General features: G+C 45.6%; 1 protein-coding gene and 1 long non-coding RNA gene across 2 annotated transcripts in view; both read right to left on the bottom strand.

The window, feature by feature from the left end:
• sult4a1 (sulfotransferase family 4A, member 1) overlaps positions 1-17,953 on the bottom strand; it is a 48,246-nt gene that overhangs the window by 11,173 nt on the left and 19,120 nt on the right. The window lies entirely within an intron of this gene.
• LOC130163306 (uncharacterized) lies at positions 3,912-5,621 on the bottom strand. The gene is made up of 3 exons (XR_008826461.1): positions 4,962-5,621; positions 4,663-4,800; positions 3,912-4,441 (listed from the first exon to the last, which is right to left on the bottom strand). It is a non-coding gene; the product is annotated as an uncharacterized LOC130163306 (long non-coding RNA).

Raw genomic sequence — 17,953 nt, 5'->3', positions numbered from 1 at the left:
AATATCTTTTTAGAGTGGTTTTCCAAAAACTGTAAGATGCTCGAGGGATAATGATCAAAGTCTGGAGAAAATCTGTAAGAGTCGAAAAAAGTGGCTACGCCATCCTCTTCCAGAGTCAGAGATAACCAATGCTCTTCTGGCATATGTGGGTGTTGATGATAAAGTAGGCCGGGGCTCTGAACAAAGGACTCAGCAACAGCAGCTGGTCAGAAGCCCACACGGCGTAAAATACATTTCCTAGCAAACGATCCAAGATATTTTCCAGGTGATGATTATCCATTTTAATTATTCCACCTTAATAACAATCCACCAACACCTGTCTTTTAGAGTTAATCTCCAGAATAGAGTCGTGACAAGCATAGACAATCAGAGTGGTGGTATGCGATAGCGATACTCTGAATCTCATCTCCAGTATTAAATTCCCGTTGTGAACGGAGGACAGAGCGTCGTTGTCTTCCCCCGGGTTGAGATTAAACACAAACAAAGAGTACCCTGCGTTAAATTCTCTTCGCAGTTGATGCTCAGAGGTAAATCTTTCAGATCTCTCCCCGTAGCGATAAACGTATTGTAAAACTCTCTGACCGAAATCCCGTTATTAAACTGGGGCTGGAAAGCTTTAGCCGGAACCTGTTTGCTGTCCTGACAGAGGGCCAGATATTCAATATCGTTGTGGAGAAAATTGAAGGGTGACAGGTCTCTTCTCCCCGTGAAGGCTTTGTTGTTTACCATACCCAAAACCACGTATTTGGGTATAGCTCCCAGAAAGAGATTCTCCTGGTTACATATCCTAGAATTCTGCGGGATGGAGTAGGTTTTCACATTGACGAGTGACGGGGTAGAGCGCGTTGCCCCTCAATAAAGCTGTCGCGTGACCTAAGCGTATGGCGGGTGAAACGGTGACTGTTTTGACAAACAGAGAGGCCGACAACATATTCTAAAAAAAGGAAAGTGGAGTCGCGGGCTCCCATGAGGCAAAAGGCGTCGCTGGCGCGGGTCAGTTTACTTCTCATATCTACCAAATTCAAAAGGAGCCTCTCACAGAAAAATACGTCCCCGTGGAGAGGACCCAACAGGTGTACTTCTCTGGAATTGGCGGTAAAGGCGGTTCTCTTATTTAACCCTCTGTTAGGACCGTTATTGGTTACGATGGAGTCTATGGCTCCCTTCGTATCTTTAAAAAATAGACCCACGGTGAATTGACTCCCCAACGCGTCGCCGGAAAAGTTGAGCAGAGTTTCGATCATGGCTCTGTAGGGGTGCGTGGCGCTAGACTGAAAAATCAATTGATCTCCCAGAGTAACGTCGCATTGGCTGAAGATTGTGTTCAGAGGGTAATTGATGAGGCCCACCGCCGCATCGTTTGGCAGGTCGGTACTGTTGGCAACGATAATTTTTATGCGAAAGTGCAACAAGGTATCGTTCAGGTCCAGATACTTTTCACCGTCTCCGTCTGTGATGGCGGACAGAGGTCAAATATCTGTGTAAACCTTATTTTCGATAGACAACTGCGTCATGGGGGCTGAAAATAAATCCAGTTCCGGTGAGGTTCAGGTGAGGTTTAGCATCGAGGCGAACCTATGCCTCGACCGTACATGACCGGTGCGCCGTAAAAACCGGGTAGAGTGCCCCCTACTTGACTTTCATAATAACTCACAAAGCGATGAGGATCCTCTCTCAGATGTATTTGAGCCATGTTTTATTTTTTTCACAGAGGATGCTGAGAGGTAGCAGGTCTAAAATGTTATTTAATGATGGTTTTACCGAAATTGAAATTGACAGGTGCGTTCTGATCCGATTTAATCTCTACGTGAATGTTTTCAATGTGATTCTTTGCCACAGGCAGATAGTAGGCGGGGTTAAAATAATGAGTGATGACGTCGCCGTAAGTTCCTTGTGCGTCCACGATTCTCAAGAGAGGAGTGTAAGCGTCACCTACCAACTGATGCCGTACCACATAAAACCCCGCTTCTATATCCACCGGATAGGGTGACATCCATCTGAAAGAGGTAACCAACTCTGTGCACGTGTGTTTCCCCGGTGGAGTTTGAAGATTCTCCCCTCGCTGGACGAGTTGAGAATTTTGTGTTTAACTAAACACGACTTACGGATCCAAAAGACATTTCTGCTGACGCAGATAAACGATCTCTCCTGCCTGCAGAAGGACGAAGGAACTTCTTCACAGAGACAACCCGACGCCCGCTACCCTCCAATTACGTCGACACTGCTGGATTTCTTCGCTGCCCAACAAGGAACCAGTCGCCACAACCCTCACAAACGAGGACAGCACCATCGGAATCACACCGGAGAACCTGTGTTGGATTTTACAGACGAACCTTCACACATCTAATTGCTTGGAAGCGATCCAAGTAAGAGGTTTACGCCTCGGCAGAGATTATATTAATTGTGTGTTAACTTAGCTGCTGATGCTGGTTTTTAATTTGCTGTGTTTTGAATTGTGTTTTCTTTGGTTATAACACGGACCGCCAAGTCCGTTGTATGACACAGTTAAGAGTAGTGAAGTTACTGCGTGCTGCTTGCTGTTACTCACCACTCCAGATAAACTGTGTGTCCCTTTGCGGGATCGCTGCATGCAGGACGTTTCTGAATGGTTGGTAACCAATTTTGTGTATTTTGACTTTACATTTTCAGTTTGTTGATGTGTGCTGGCACACAGTTAACATGTAGCTAGGTAGCTAATGCTAACTGTTACTGTCTCATCATTACTGGGAGCTGTTTTGGTAAATAAGCACTATTGTGAATTGTGTAATGTAGTTATCTGTCATGCCTCCTTAGATATATTTTTACAGTCTATGAAAATGTTTGTTGTATGTGGACTGCTACAGGTGTTCAATGTCAAGACTAGTCAGATATTTAAATAGATGCTGACAAAATAAATCATTTTGATTTTATTAATTTTTCTCCATGTTTTGAGCAGATGCTCATCATAAAATCTTCCTTTATGTAGTAAATTTATTTTGTGCATTATAATAAAAGCTATAAATCAGCATAAACATGTCTGTCAGCAAACATTAATCTTTAGCCAAAGACTAAACTGTGCAGTTTTCTACACTACACTGTTGTCAAGCTCCACAGTATATAAGTGACATGTTATAAATTACCTATGTTATATGCGCTTGATATGTAGCCAAGTTTACTTCTTACCCACCTTAGCTCCACTGTCTGTCAGTTTTTGAATTTCATAAGCTTTATATTTTGGTGAATGTTACCATTTTTCTCTATATTTTGGATAGGTGCTCCTGTGGAAACTGTGCAACCATGCCCACAGAATCTGAGAATAGCTGTTGCTAGGAGATACCACAGGTGGCATTCCCACTAGACAAACTAATCAGTAATTTGTTTCGATTACATTTATAATAAACCATAGCATTTACCATTTGTAATTCACTTTTATTTAAGATAAACACAAAGCTTGTGCTACAGAAAATGGACCAGACTCAGTGAATAGCTCCCTAAGCTTAACATGTCCTATGATAACTATTAATTTAGCTGTGCAGACTAATGAGCAGTGATAACTAACATGTCTTTGGGGTCATCAGGTGGGAACCTCCTTTCACCAGTGTTTTTGTAATTCACTATAGGTTACCAAATGGCTATGGGAGATTGAGGAAGATTTACCATGTATGGTAGGCCGTCCTGGGTTGGAGCCACTCTGCCTCAATGTGTACTCCCTCCAGAATGCCTTCAACATATACCGCGCTGACTACGGTACTTTACGGTTGAGAGGAATACACCAGTACGTTTTGCTTCTTTGTAAAAACATAGTTTCAATCTAAATAAAAGATGTTAGGCAGTCTTGTTTTACTTCAGTGCACATAATTTTACAATGGTAATAACACACCACAAATGGAGTAACACACCCTCAAATAGATTAGTTTAGCTGCTCTTTGATTTGTAAAGTTTTCTATCAGCAGATAGTGTGCATATAATATATGAATTCAGAAGAGTCATTTCTTTAGTAATGATCAAGCATTTATTTACATCAAATGAGGAACTTATAATCAGTGATAATAAAAAAAACTGTAGGATTCACTGGATCCATAAAAAAAATTGTGAGACACAACATAGATATTTTTGCAAGACTAAATGCCCTGTCCAGTTGTTTTAGTCGGTACAGGTATCTAGCCTATAGGAGCTTTATGGGCTGGTGCTGGGGCTTCCTTGGTGGCAGAATCTGTGTCGTCTTTCCAGCCTGCCTGGTCCTACGCATCAGTGCCAAGTTTCCTGACGCCACAGGCCTCAGTACGTGGGTTTTAGACTGGCCCATGATAGAACCGGGACACATAGCTGGATATGACCTCCTCCTTCTCAGGCCGCTCAAACTGTGCAGTGAGGTCCTCTGGGATGGGGATGGCCAAAGCAGCTTCTGTGTATGGTCCTGGGTCAACAAAGACTTTTTCAAATATGAGGTCCACCACATTCCCTGTTTGATAAAACACAAAAGATTTTTTGTTGTTTTTTTTTAAAAAACAATGATTGAAAGTCTGTTTCTAACTACCTCCTGACATTTTCTTTTCTGTATTTTGTTGTTGGTGGAACTGTCATAACATTATACATGCAATTCTAAATATAATGCGTACAAAACATTTTTTGGTTGAAAAATAAAATAATATAACACTCATAGAATGTCGGCTCAGTCTTAACTGGTGTAGGTCTGCATTCTCCCTTCATGGCCTTTGGAAATTGGACCTTGAACAGTGGTTCACCTTCTTTTGTTTGGGCTTGTGGTCGGTCAGCATTTTCATTGTAGTACATGGCAGCCAGGTAGAGTCTGGAGGTACACTAAAGAGAAAATCAAAGATGTTAATGTTGACAGAAACCTTAGCCTACACACTCTCACAAGTTCTAAGTAACCACAGCTTAATTTACCTGCACAGCATTCCAAGACTGATACATAACTGTTAGGTTTATCAAAAGTAGATGCACTTCAGATGGCTACAGACCTGTACTTCTGATGTGAGGCTGAAGAGTCTTCAAGGATAACTGTGTGCCTACAGTACGTGTCTCCAGTGGGTCAGCCTGGTATGCAACATCCCTTGTTGCAGGAAGCTGTATAGATGCACTTGATGTGCTGGCCTGAACAGAGGAAACAGAGGTTACACCAACATCTCCTCAAATGTGTAGTTATGGCAACAGCTGCAAGCAGTGCAAAAATGATAACAACAAATGCACTCAATTATGTGTAAATTGGGTTGTCAATAGCTTGTAAATGCTGCAAATAGCTCACTATATCTGCAAAACACAAGAAATGTGTATTACAGACTATCCCCTTTCACATATTCCCTGTAACTGGTGCGCTTATATAGATATTCCCCACAGGCACTGTATCTGTAAACATGACATAAACGTTAAAACGGACACCATAAGGCATGACTCTCAATACTACCTTTCACAGCACTAACAAACAAGCCCAGAGACCTATGCTAATAGCTGCAAAGCCTGTTTAGTCTGAATTTTACTGGCTTGACTTTGCAGACAGCTAAAACGCCTTTCAAGTGTGATAAAGTTAGCAGGTTCGCTCTAATCAACGTCACACAGACCCGGCTGTGTGGACGACGCAAAACGTTAGCCACGTTAGCTGCCATGCTAACAACACACGCAACAGTGTGTACATACAGTAAAGCAACATAAAATGGTAAACTTACAGCTCCCAAGTTTGAAGTTGGGTTTCGGACAGTCGGTGCTGATCCATGCTTTATCTTCAGAATGTAGCGAATCCTGCATTGTACTGGCCCTCGTTGAGAAAGCAGTCTGACGTGAAATGGTTAGCCCGCTACAACTCCTAAAGTGTCCATCAGAAAAATAGAATAAAACAAATCCACTGGGTCTTCAGATCCTCAGACGTAGGGGATAAAAAGACTGCTGTATTGGTTTGTACAGTCAACAACCGAGCAACTAGCGTGAATCGCTCGTACCTTCGACACAGTTTTACCGGAGCCGTGATGCGAGGGAATAAACGATAGCGGCTGCGGACTCAGAAGGCGGAACACACACCTAGCTTTGGGAGTGTCACCCACCTGGGGAGAGGTGACGACATCAAGGGAAAATCTCCAATTGGCCTGTGTGAGCACACATTTTCTGAAAGGTGGCGCAAACAAAAGAGAGGATGGACTTTTCTCATGTTTTGGGGGTTTGTAGACAGGCCGGGGACACATATTACTGGTAGAAAACCATGGAAAAGTGCATTTTGCATAATATTTCCCCTTTAAGGTTATGAGACTGTAAACTGGTTTGGTTATTGTTCCCGGTTTCCGGGTGGTGCCTCGCATTATTAATTAATATTAATTACCATAATAATACTGGTTAATAATTCAAAGTTGTAAATCAATGATTTTTCAGTGATATTCAGAATTTCTAGTTAATAACCAAACGTGCTCCTACCGGACCCAACATCTGGTGCCCCGTGTGAGGCCTTCAATATATCAGTCTGATCACAATATATACACAATAATTCATAAATGTAAGTATTAATCAAAACATTGACTTCTCTAGGAACCTACCAAGAGTGTTTGTAGTTGGTTGTGTAGTGGATACAGCATACACTAGTGGCCGTGTGGCAGGGCGTGTTAACAATTGCATGTTAAGGTCATATTTAACTCACTAATTGCCCTTACTTGCGTAAGAGATAGAGCTATTGTAGAATTCTTGTCAGGACAGTAGATAGACAGCAGTTGTGAGTAAATACTGGTGTAAGTAACATGTTAACCCCTCACCTGTCTACGAACAATATAACCACATCTAATAACCTTAGAGTCACCACGTGAATTGCCAGAATGGATGGGAAAAATTCCAATGTGACTGGAGCTAAAGCTCCTGAGGGAACAGGCGACCAAGGACTGCAAGACGTAGTTGCCGCCCTTCTTCGCCTCTCTACAGCAGAGAAACAAAATCTGAATAGTTATAGCATCAATGCATGCGAGGAGAGGCTACAAGAATTGATGGATTATGCGAATAATCCATCTGGCAAGCCAGAGCATACAATCCCTGACCTGATTGGTCAGATGCTGTTTATGGTTCAGAACCATAAGGTTCAGCTGCTACTAGCAGAAAGTCAAGCGCGAGTGTCCCAACTTCAACGCAGCTATCATACTGTGCAGAGGGACAACACCTGTCTGCGTCAAAAGTCCCAGAGTGTCCAAGCCGAGCTAACCAGAGCCCAGGCGCAAACAATGCAACCAGTTACGGAGGATAGTGATGAACAGTACCAGGCTGAAAAGGCCACTACGGCTGCAGATTCAACTCCCCCGGGGAGCCTGAGCATGGCCCCTGTCAAAACAGATGTGAGTGGACCGGACGAGAACAGACGTGAATCCACTCAGCTGGAACAAAGAGCCCAGGCGGTGAGGCTTACAGACCAGGCTGAGACAGCCCCAGAATACGCAGTACTAGATGAGTACCAAGCAACTTCATCGGGCCGGTCACAGAACACTAGGATTCTGACGTGAAGGGATGGACAATACTCTAGTAAGAGCCATAGGGGCTATTATCAGGATGGAAGTCCACCTAGAGGCGCGCACCGTTCTGACCGAGAACGCAAAGACCAACACCACCTCTCAAGTCTTTCTCTGCCACCTCGATGTGCACACCGTTCTGACCGAGAACGCAAAAACCAACACCACCACCCGAGTCTCTCTCCACCACCTCAAGGTGCGCACTGTTCTGACCGAGAACGCAAAGATCACCGCCATGACCTGAGTTCTTCTCCACCACCTCGAGATGCACCCCGCACTGAAAAGAACTGGAGAGACCGCCGCCATGACTTGAGTTCTTCTCCACCTCGTTGAGGTGCGCACCGCTCTGACAGCAACCAGAGAGACTGCCGCCACGACTCGAGTTCTTCTCCACCACTCCTGCGAGAACAGCATTCGCCATACACCGACGAAGCTTCAGCCACCTTCGCTGTCCTACCATCACGCAAAAAAGGAACAAACCGCCGCGTGAATATTATAGGCGCCTTAGGGCTGCCTACTTCCAGGGTCGCAACGCCCCTGGCTTTGAGGAAGAGCAATCCTTCCGATCCCTCTTCCTCCACAACTTCCATGAAAGTATTCGGTACAACGTCACAATGCACAGCCGAACCAGCAGGTACAAGATGCAGGAAATCAGGAGATATGCGCAGCTGGCATGGGAAACACGCGGCCGCCCATCCAAGGGACAGGAGGCAGAAGCTAGAGTCCTGGAAATCTGTGCACCGCAGAGCAACACTTTGGCACTAGAAGGCGACGAGAGGCCTCATGCTAAGACGAATTTCAAGGCCAAACCCCAAGGACACCACCCCTTCTGCCCACAAAATGAAGTGCAGAACCGGGAGGGAGACGGTCAAATGCTAAACCAGCGCAGTTTCAAGCCACGGCGACAAGAGTCCTTCCAACACAAGGAAAGAAGCCAATTTGGACCAAGCCACGAAGGCCAGAACCAGACGAATAAATCTGTTGACTTTCCCAAGAAGGATTGTTTAAAACAGGAAATGGAGAGCATGGTGCGGAGGTGCTTGACAGAGATGACCAAGCAAATGGAGATGTCTGGCTGCCTGCCAGGACAGTCGGAAGTCCCAAAGGATCCTGAGACCCTCCTCACACCTGACTAGTCCGAGCCCCCTTTCCCACTGCCGCAAAGGTCTACTTTGTGGGCTGGTCAAGGGAACTAGGAAAAGCCTGGCCACCACCTTTTAAGCCTACCCCTTTCCTGACATTCCTGGGCGATCTAGTCCGCAAGGATAATGCCCGCCACATTTACACCTCAGTGGTTGTACGGGGTTGTATCAACTCCCTGGCATTGCTGGACTCTGGTTTGGAAATAAGCTTGATGTGCTCCCACACATTTGCAGAAGTGGCCCAAGCGCTGTTCTCGCTTGGCAAACCCCTACAAGTCGAGAACTGTAATGTAAGTATAACCAGTTATACACAAGACAGATCTCCCATCACCACCCAACGTGCTTGGCTAGACATCACCTTTCAAGAAAGGACTCTCATGCATCCCATCTACATCTGCACCCTCGATACAGAGCCACTGCTCATCGGACAAGATCTGCTGGATGAACTGGCCCCTCTCATTGACTGCCATCGTGGGACTTATATGGGCTCAGGCTAATCCCCCAAAACCACTTGGCGCTGATAGTGGTTCAGTCCAGGGTGAACGAGTAACTGCTATTCAACAATCAAGAGGTCCCCTACCGATGATCATGCCTTTCCCAGAGTCAAACTCCGGCGATGAAGCCGCTACATCTCCGACATCAGACGCACACGCCCAACTACCCGCTGATACCCTCTCTTCCTTTCAGGACCATGAGTCTTTCCTGTGCTCACTGGAAAACATGAACCCATCATTATACAGTCCTAGAGTGATCGGAAATGTACGCATCAACAATGTCCTGGTCTACAGTGCAGTAGTGGCGCTATGGTCAGAGAAGTCGGCCGTGAGCCAAGTCCTTTTCAACGAATTGTGTCAGCAGGGACTCTCTCCATTCTTCGCCCAGCAAAGCCACCGTATCTTTTCCACAGATGTCCCACAGATGCTTCTTAAAGCCATGGGGTTTGCACCATCTCCATCCAAGTGGGCAAAAAACGGGTTGAACACTTCATGAGCGTCGTTCCACAACTCCAAAACCCAGTCTTAGTATGGGAGTGTAATTCCACTTACAACTCCCCAATCTAGCCAGTGCTGAAACCAAACGGCAAGTGGCGTCTCACCATCGACTACCGCCCCCTTAACAGACAGGTCCCGATGTCTGGCTGGCCCATAATTCACTTAGATCAAGAACTGTCTAAGGTGAAAGGAGCCTGTGGATGGAACTGGCCAGGAACTGTGGATGTGGCCAATGGATTCTGGACCATGAGAGTTGATCCCGTAGACCAATACAAGCTGGCTTTCTCATTTGGCAACCGACAATACACCTGAAACCGTTGCACGTTTGGATATTCGAACTCCCAGTCTGAGTTTAACATCTTCCTCCACAAGGCGATGAGTGATGCCGCTGCCCGCTGTAACCTCATCTACGTGGATGATATCCTGATGAGAAGCAGAACTTTTGACGAGCATCTGGTTGAGATCCAGCACGTGCTCAACCAGCTCTCTGCCGCAGGCGCTAAACTGGCACTGGCGAAAGGTCAGTGGTGTCGAACCAAGGTCGAGTACGTAGGACTGAAAGTGGGGGAAAAAGGTATCGAACCCCAACAAATGTGTCAGAGCTCAGAAGCTTCCTGGGTGTCTGTAATTACTCCCGACAGTTTGTTGAAGACTATGCGGAAATAGCAAGACCTCTCACAGAACTCCTCTGTAAAGACCAGCCGTTTGTATGGGAGGAATCTCAGGAACGATCCCTCTGCCACATGAAGGGAAAAACTTTGCTCAGCTCCCTGTCTGGCCTACCCAGATAAGTACAAGGAGTTTTACCTGGAGGCAAGCTATTCCTCCCACTGCCTGAGTGCTGCCCTCGCACAAAAATATGATACTGACAAGAGAGTGGTTGCCTATGCGAGCCGTCCCCTGAGCAGCGTTGAGATCAAGTTCTCTGACTGTGAGAGAGCCCTCCAGATGACAGTATGTGCTGCGGAACACTTTCGCAGCTACATCGAAGGACAGAAAGTGGTCATTGAGACATGTCACCAATCGGTTGCCTTCCTGAATAGCCAACGACTGAGGGCAGGCAGCGTGCCCAATAGCTGCATTGCAGCATAGATGATGGCATTGCAAGGCTATGATGTGGAAGTCAAATATGCGCAAAACCATAAAATGGCCCTGGGTCAAGGTTTAGTCGAATGTCAACATTGTGACGAGCAACCAGATCCCCAATCCTCAATCATCCACCTGCCGACCCTACCTTCGAACCACCGTTACTATGATGAGAATACCTGTCTAGACCTGCCAAAGGTCTACGTGGATGGCTGCTCATTCCACCACGAGAGCCAAGTCCAAGCAGGAGTTGGCATTGTTTGAGTCAACTACACGACAGACGAACCAAACCACTACCGGCTAGGGGCAAAGACAAGCCAGTATGCAGAGGTCGCTGCAATACTCATCGCCATCCAACAAGCCACCAGACTGGCTGTTGGACAACTGGTGATTTGCTCGTACTCCAACTATGCCCTTCACAGCTTCGTCTCCCACTTTCCTATGTGGAAAGGAAATAGTATGAGAAACGCGCGTAATAAAGAAGTCAAAAATCCGGAACTCTTTTTGGCTTGCGACCGCCTGGTGACAGACCCAATATGATAGTATACTGGAAGAAGGTGAAGGGTCACTCCCAAAGCACTTGTCCCGACAAAGATGGCAATGACAAAGCTGACCACCTAGCCAAACTAGGCGCCGAACAGGGCACACCCTGGGAGTTCAGCAAAGAGTGGCTTCCAAAGCCACAAGTCAAGGTGAGAAAGAGAAAGAACCGAGAATCCCCAAATCTGCAGGCAGCCAGTGCACCTCGGCTGAAAACCCGGTGATGCTGATTTGATCGATATGCAAGAACAGGATCCTGCCAACCAAGCCATCAGGCAACTGGTGTCCGATCCTACAACACAGCCGACCACTCCATCACACAACAAGCCTAAAGAGCTGCAGGCTCTCCGTCACATCCAACACAGATTAAAGTTTGACAAGGACTTCTAGTCTACACCTCAGACAGGCAGGTGCCAGCCCGATGGGTAGTCTCCACAGACCATAGGGGGATGATGCTGGCACATGCCCATGACCTACCAGTCGGAGGACATCGGAGCTACAAGGCCACCCTCAAGACCCTTCAGCAAGTCAGTTACTGGCCGTCCATGGCTCGTGACACACAACTATACGTCCAAGGACGTTTAGTTTGCAGTCATTTCCAACCCACGCAACCGCTGAACCGTGCCCCCTTGAGAAACCGTTGTTACACCTTCCCCTGGTCCCATCTACAAATGGACTGGATAGGCCCAGTCCCAAAATCCTCAAGAGGTAATAAATATCTCTTGACTGTGACTTGTGCGTTCACAAAGTGGGTCGAGTGCCTTCCGGCACCCAACGATACAGCGGTGACGACAGCTGTTCTGCTGCTGAACCATGTGTTCAGCCGATGGGGACTGCCACTGTCTGTTGACTCAGACAGAGTCACCCATTTCACTTCAAATATGATGACCACCATGTTTGAAATTCTAGGAGTGAAAGTCCACTTTCACATCCTCTACCACCCCCAGTCATCAGGCCAAGTAGAACGTGCAAATCGCACCATCGTCAGCATGCTGAAAAAATACGTCAATGCTAATAGCAAAGATTGGGATGTGAAACTCCCCCTGGTGCTAATGGCCATCCGGTCAACCCCACACCACTCTACAGGACTGACCCCCTTTGAGATGATGACTGGAAGGTAAATGACTCTCCCGCTGCACCTCCTGTACCGCCCAGAAGATGTGAGTGTTGCAACTGCCTATATAGCCCATCAATACGTGACAGACCTGCACAACCACCTTCAGTCAACCTTTGCATGGGCCCAAAAGAATTTGGAAGCCAGCGTCAAAGGAGCCAAAGCTTACTACGACAGGAAAACGTCCCAGCATGAGTACCAAATAGGGAATAAAGTGCTCTACTTTCAGTTTACCAACCCTGCTGGACAGCCGAAGAAGTTCCTGCCCAGCTGGTCCGGTCCCTATGAGATCATCGGGAAGCTCTCTCCAGGAACCTACCGGACTAGAGTCTCCAAACCCAGCCAAACACCAACGTGGGTCCACGCATACCAGATCAAACTCTTCCGACTGTTTTCAATCCCAAAGGTAGAGACAACCTCCCCAGCCAAAAAGGGGGGAGTAGTCTACACATGCCTCCAACCTCCCCGCCGGCATGTACTAACACCTAATCCCACTCCTTCCCCACAACGAATAATCCAAACTCTGATCTGTCCTAAAATGAGACTCCCTTGGTGCTTTGGCATCCTCCTCTGCCTACAAACCGCCGCTCCCACCGAAGTGGTCGACCTTGGCCCCCCAACTGGTATCACCCTGCAAGAGATACCAGGATTTCTAATCACCCGGTGCAGCGTGTACACTCAAAGAGTTTTCGTCCGACTAGACCCTTGGGACGTGTATCGCAAGCATGTCAGCCTCCCTCCACGCTTGACAGAAGTTTAAAGTTGTAAATCAATGATTTTTCAGTGATATTCAGAATTTCTAGTTAATAACCAAACATGCTCCTACCGGACCCAACAAGTCTTCTTTGAGCACTTGAAAACACGGGTGTTCTCTCTGGCTAGGATGGTTGACGATACATCCGAGCAGTTTTTACACTGGTACCTGTGAAGACTCAGGTTGAGCGACCCGTACGACGGAGGTGAGGGGGACTATCGAAGGGCAGGAACCTGAGAGTCGGCGATGCCGATATCCTCTATGTCCGATCCGGAGGAGGGCGATGAGGAGGAGGAGCCGCAAGGTGGCTCACGTGGACATGGAGAGCGTTCCGGAGACGGAGGTTGACTCTCTACAACCTTGGCGATCCGTGGTAAGGAGGAGGAGGAAGAGGCCTCCGTACCCTGGGACCTGCTCCCCCAGTAGGATAATAGACATTTTTGTCGGCAGCACCGCATCTTGTCAGAAGTGTTGATCGTTGATCGTTGAAGAGTGTTTTTCACCGCCACAGTGTCCCTCCAGTTACGACAGCTGTGGAAGAGAGAGCTAATTTTTTCAGCTATTTCTTCCATCTTTTCCTCCCAAACAGTGTACAGCAGAGCCAGCAATGTGCGGAAAGCCCTCCACAGCATTGTTGTTCCCTGACGTGCGCAGGCTGGCATGGAGGAACCATCGACTGCCACACAGCACTGAAAACCATCTTTTTCTGGGCAAGCTCGACGTCGGTGGGAAAAGATTGCACTTTTGCACATTTAGCTGGTATAGGGTCATGTTCCTCCGCTTCTTTTTCTTCCTGACACGGGGGTTGCGTGGTGCCTCCAAGACCCCGATCACAGATTTCAACACCCCCCCCCCCGTCACTGGAAGTCAGCGTAGCTGCGGCTGTGTATGATTCTAGCGTTTCATCCTCATCCAGCTGATACAAACACAGTTCTCCCGTTTCGTACCTGAACACGTACCCCCAGCGCCCGCACATTCCGTAGGGTGCTAAAGACCATTCTTCACGCAGCGACTTGGGCGGTGGCATCTGGGTTAGACATAGATAAACTATGTTTCTCTGAGGCGCCTTCCCCAACGAAGGTGATTCTTCTGGCTTTCTTACGCCGTAGACCCTCCATTTCTTCTTCGGACGTGTCCGGAATGAAGTTCCCGTTGATGTTGTTGGTGATGACAGATTCGGCCATTCTCAGAGGCGTTTGTTTTTTGTTTTTTTTGTTTTTTTACTGTCGTCCCTGATGTCAGATTCTGGCTCTTAAGGATTCGTAGTCAGCATTCCGCCCCCATTTTTCAGCCTGCCAATTTCATTGGTTCACACAGAGGAGGAACTTTTTTCGGTGAATCTCTTGCGGAAACTTTATTTTCTAAAATAAATAAATGCTATATCTAGACGTTTTTATTTCTTTAAACGACAACGGGGGTGGTAAAATATACTACTTGGTTTTTTTCTTGACACATTTCAGTTGTAGAAAACAGTGTAGGATTCGATCTTGGTATAATAATTTTTGCAACAAAGTATTATGCGGGATAAGGCTCCCATAGCATGTCCTGCACTTCACTGCTGGCGTCGTAGTATCGCTCATGGTCATCCTTTACTGATTGGTGTGTTTCTCTAACTTTATTTTTTGCAACAAAGTATTCTGCAGGATAAGGCTCCCACAGCATGTCCTGCACTTCGTTGCTAGCGCTGTAGTATCTCTCGTGATCATCCTCCACCGATTGCCATGTACGTAAACACAGGGACTTGTAATATCAGTCTGCTACGTCCATTTCTGACTCTGGGTCCGGTTCTACTGATCTTAAAACCAACAGCTGTTAGTTTGTCTCTGCATATATCGGTGGACCTTTGGTTGGTGTATGTGTGGGTTGTGCATGTGTGTGTGTGTTTGTGTGTGTGTGTATGTGTGTGTGTGAGAGAGAGTGACGTAGAGGGAGGGGGAGGACTCACAGCCATGTCTGTGTCTGTGTGTGTGAGTGACAGAAAGACGGAGAGGGAGGGGGAGAACTCATAAAGTAATATGCTTTAAGAACTTACGTTTCTCACGCATAGTCATCAAAACTTGTTGCTTGTGAATATGGATGCGTGATGACCTATTCCTTTAAACCCATTCGACCATTTAAAGATTCATAAAGGTATTATACATAACCCCCTCATACATCAGTACGCATCTTTAACATACCCCCCCCTGGGAAAGTCTACTACATTAACATTACATTCCCACGCCCACCCCCCTCATTAGCATAACCTTGATGACCTCTAGACAATAGGGGGTCATCCATCAAAAATCTTGACATTTAGTGGTGTATATACCTCTCTCCTGTGGTCTAGATGCAACATGTAGCCACATGGTGGTGCTACAATTATCTTAAACTCATGTATCAAAGTGGGTTCCAGGGAGCCCTATGGGTTCTTGAGGGGGTTCCTAGGGGGCCACAGCAAAAAGGGGAATCATTTATTAGTGCCACGGGTGCTCAGCTCCGAGGCACTCCTCTACAGCTAGAATAGCTGAGAGGAGTGCCTCTTGATCCCGCAAGGGGTGCTATGACTTTTGGTGTTAAAATTCCAATTTTTCCCAAAGTTATTCCCAAAAAACTGGGAATAAATAATGCATTAGAAATGCATTGGAATTTCCTTTAGAAACCCACCTTTTTTCTACAAAATTGCACCTTTTTTCTGAGTCACCCAGCTCTCTCATACCTGCACGTAGAAATATGATTCAAACTATAAAACGGAGGAAAACTTCTGCTCTCTCAAAAAGACAGGAACTGTTTTTACATAACATGTAAACTTTTCACACTGTGAGCACTCAAAGGAGGCGTGCAAATCACTTTTTCTTCAAAGTTAGAGTGAAAGCGTCAGTTGGCTAGAGTGCGTGAAGCAGTAGAAAATAACCTTTATTTTTATTTTTAACTCAAGCTCACGGCCAAACCGTAAAAAGGAGACAAATAATTCTTTCTGAAAATGTAGACATAGTTGTTGGGATTCATAAAATGTAACTTTGACAGGCAGGGTCTGCACAAAATTTAAATGGGGGTGCCGAGTCCGGCAGCAATACCTGTCTCACTCTCATTGACACCTAATGTAATCGTCTTTTTTTTTCAAAAGAATCTCACTCTGTCTTCGCACTGAGCTTACTCACTCATTTTAAGGAATATCTGAATAAAATAGAGACTGTAGAAACTTCTGGCTTCAGTGTCTGGCACGGTCTTTTCAGTTTTTGAAAAGAAGTAACGGTTTTCTCATAATTTGCAGTTGTTTGAAGCCATTTAGAAGCCAAATTCTGGGCAGATTTTCACATTGCCATGGCAACAGCAGCTCCTGACCTGTGTGCGTGCGTGCGCCTAGCAACCAGATAACCAACTCTCCAAGCTCCGCTAGCTTTACATTAGCCGCATGTTAGGTCTTAAATTACATTTAGTTAGGTCTTAAATATCTAAGCCCATTTACTGCTTCCTTCGTTGCTTTTTTTTTTGTTTTGTTAAAAGAGTGAATGAAGTTGTGACGGTCTCCGCTGAGACAGAGGAGAGGAGAAGCTACTAGCCCTCTCTCGCTGTCACTTCTAGTCGCGTTGCTCTCCTCCCCAGTAATGTTAAATTTAGCACAGAAAAAAACATAATAGTGGTAATTTAAATAGCGGTTCATGGGATTTATTAACCCTCAGGGGTCCCTCTGTCCTTTTTTGGACATTTTCTTCACTTTCCTTTTTGATTTGCTGATCATTTTGGCTGTGTTACAGCTGAAGGTATGGATTTCTGCAAGAAAGTGTCTTTTTTGACATATTTTTAAAATCTAATGTCAGTTACTGTTACAGGTCTATTATACACTGGTAACACATTTTGTACCCTCTGGGGTTCCTCGCGTCCAAAAAAGGACACACAAAGAAAATGCTATAAAATCATCATATATCAATATTTTTTTCTGCTTTTTTTGCATAAATCTCTTAAACCACTTCAGTTCTGCTCAAACCTATCAAATGTTTATTAGTTTTCGGGATTTTAACCCTTTAAATGCCAGTTTGAAGACATGTCGCCTCTTGTTTTATTAAAAAAAACAACACAGAATATGAGATATTTCCCACATAATACATGATGGAGGGATGTGACATTGTTTTATATCAGAGTCTTTTATATCAAGACATTTCTCAAAACCAGAGTATGATTAGGGTGACTTTTGAACACTGGAAATAAATCATGTACTCATCCCGGCAGTAGCCCCCGTGGCACTCAAAATTTCCCTGGAATTTTTCTAGTTTTCACTATGATTCCATTCATAAGTAAAAACTAATCACTGCTACTCTCAGATCCTAATGTAGTCATGACACTCCCTCACCTTTCAGGGAAAAACGTCTCCTCTCTCTGTTCCTGTCGCTCTAACCCTGACCCCATTATAATCCTGTTATAGTATATGTGGTATGAGAGAGCAGGTGAGTTTCCATGCAGTGGACACACACTGTTGGGCTCAGTCAAAAAAGATAACTCCACATAAAGTCACTGATCCCTACAGCCTTTAGCAGGATAAGAACCATGTACAACACAGTATGGTAACCATTCAATAATGTTTTCATTTATGGGTTCATTAGTTAATATTTGTTTCTTAGAAAGAACTGTGTAATTTGGTAGAATATAGAATATATAAACAGCAGTTAACAGGCAACATGTTAACACTGTCTTAGTTTTAGTGTTAAATTCTTTCCAGCAAACTTCCTTCAGGAATTCAGGAATTGAAGATCTGTAAAATAACGTGTTCCTGCTTGACTTTTTTAAGTCTATTTGAGAGTTGCTCAACCAAGTTACAAAAGAAAGGTTTTTAGTTTGTGAGATTTTTCCCTCCACCTGAATACAATTTCGTTTGTGGTGTT

Source organism: Seriola aureovittata, chromosome 22 (genome assembly GCF_021018895.1).
Source record: "Seriola aureovittata isolate HTS-2021-v1 ecotype China chromosome 22, ASM2101889v1, whole genome shotgun sequence".
Lineage (NCBI taxonomy): Eukaryota > Metazoa > Chordata > Actinopteri > Carangiformes > Carangidae > Seriola > Seriola aureovittata.
The sequence above is the reverse complement of the archived record's forward strand: the minus strand, read 5'-3'. Positions and strand labels throughout refer to the sequence as shown.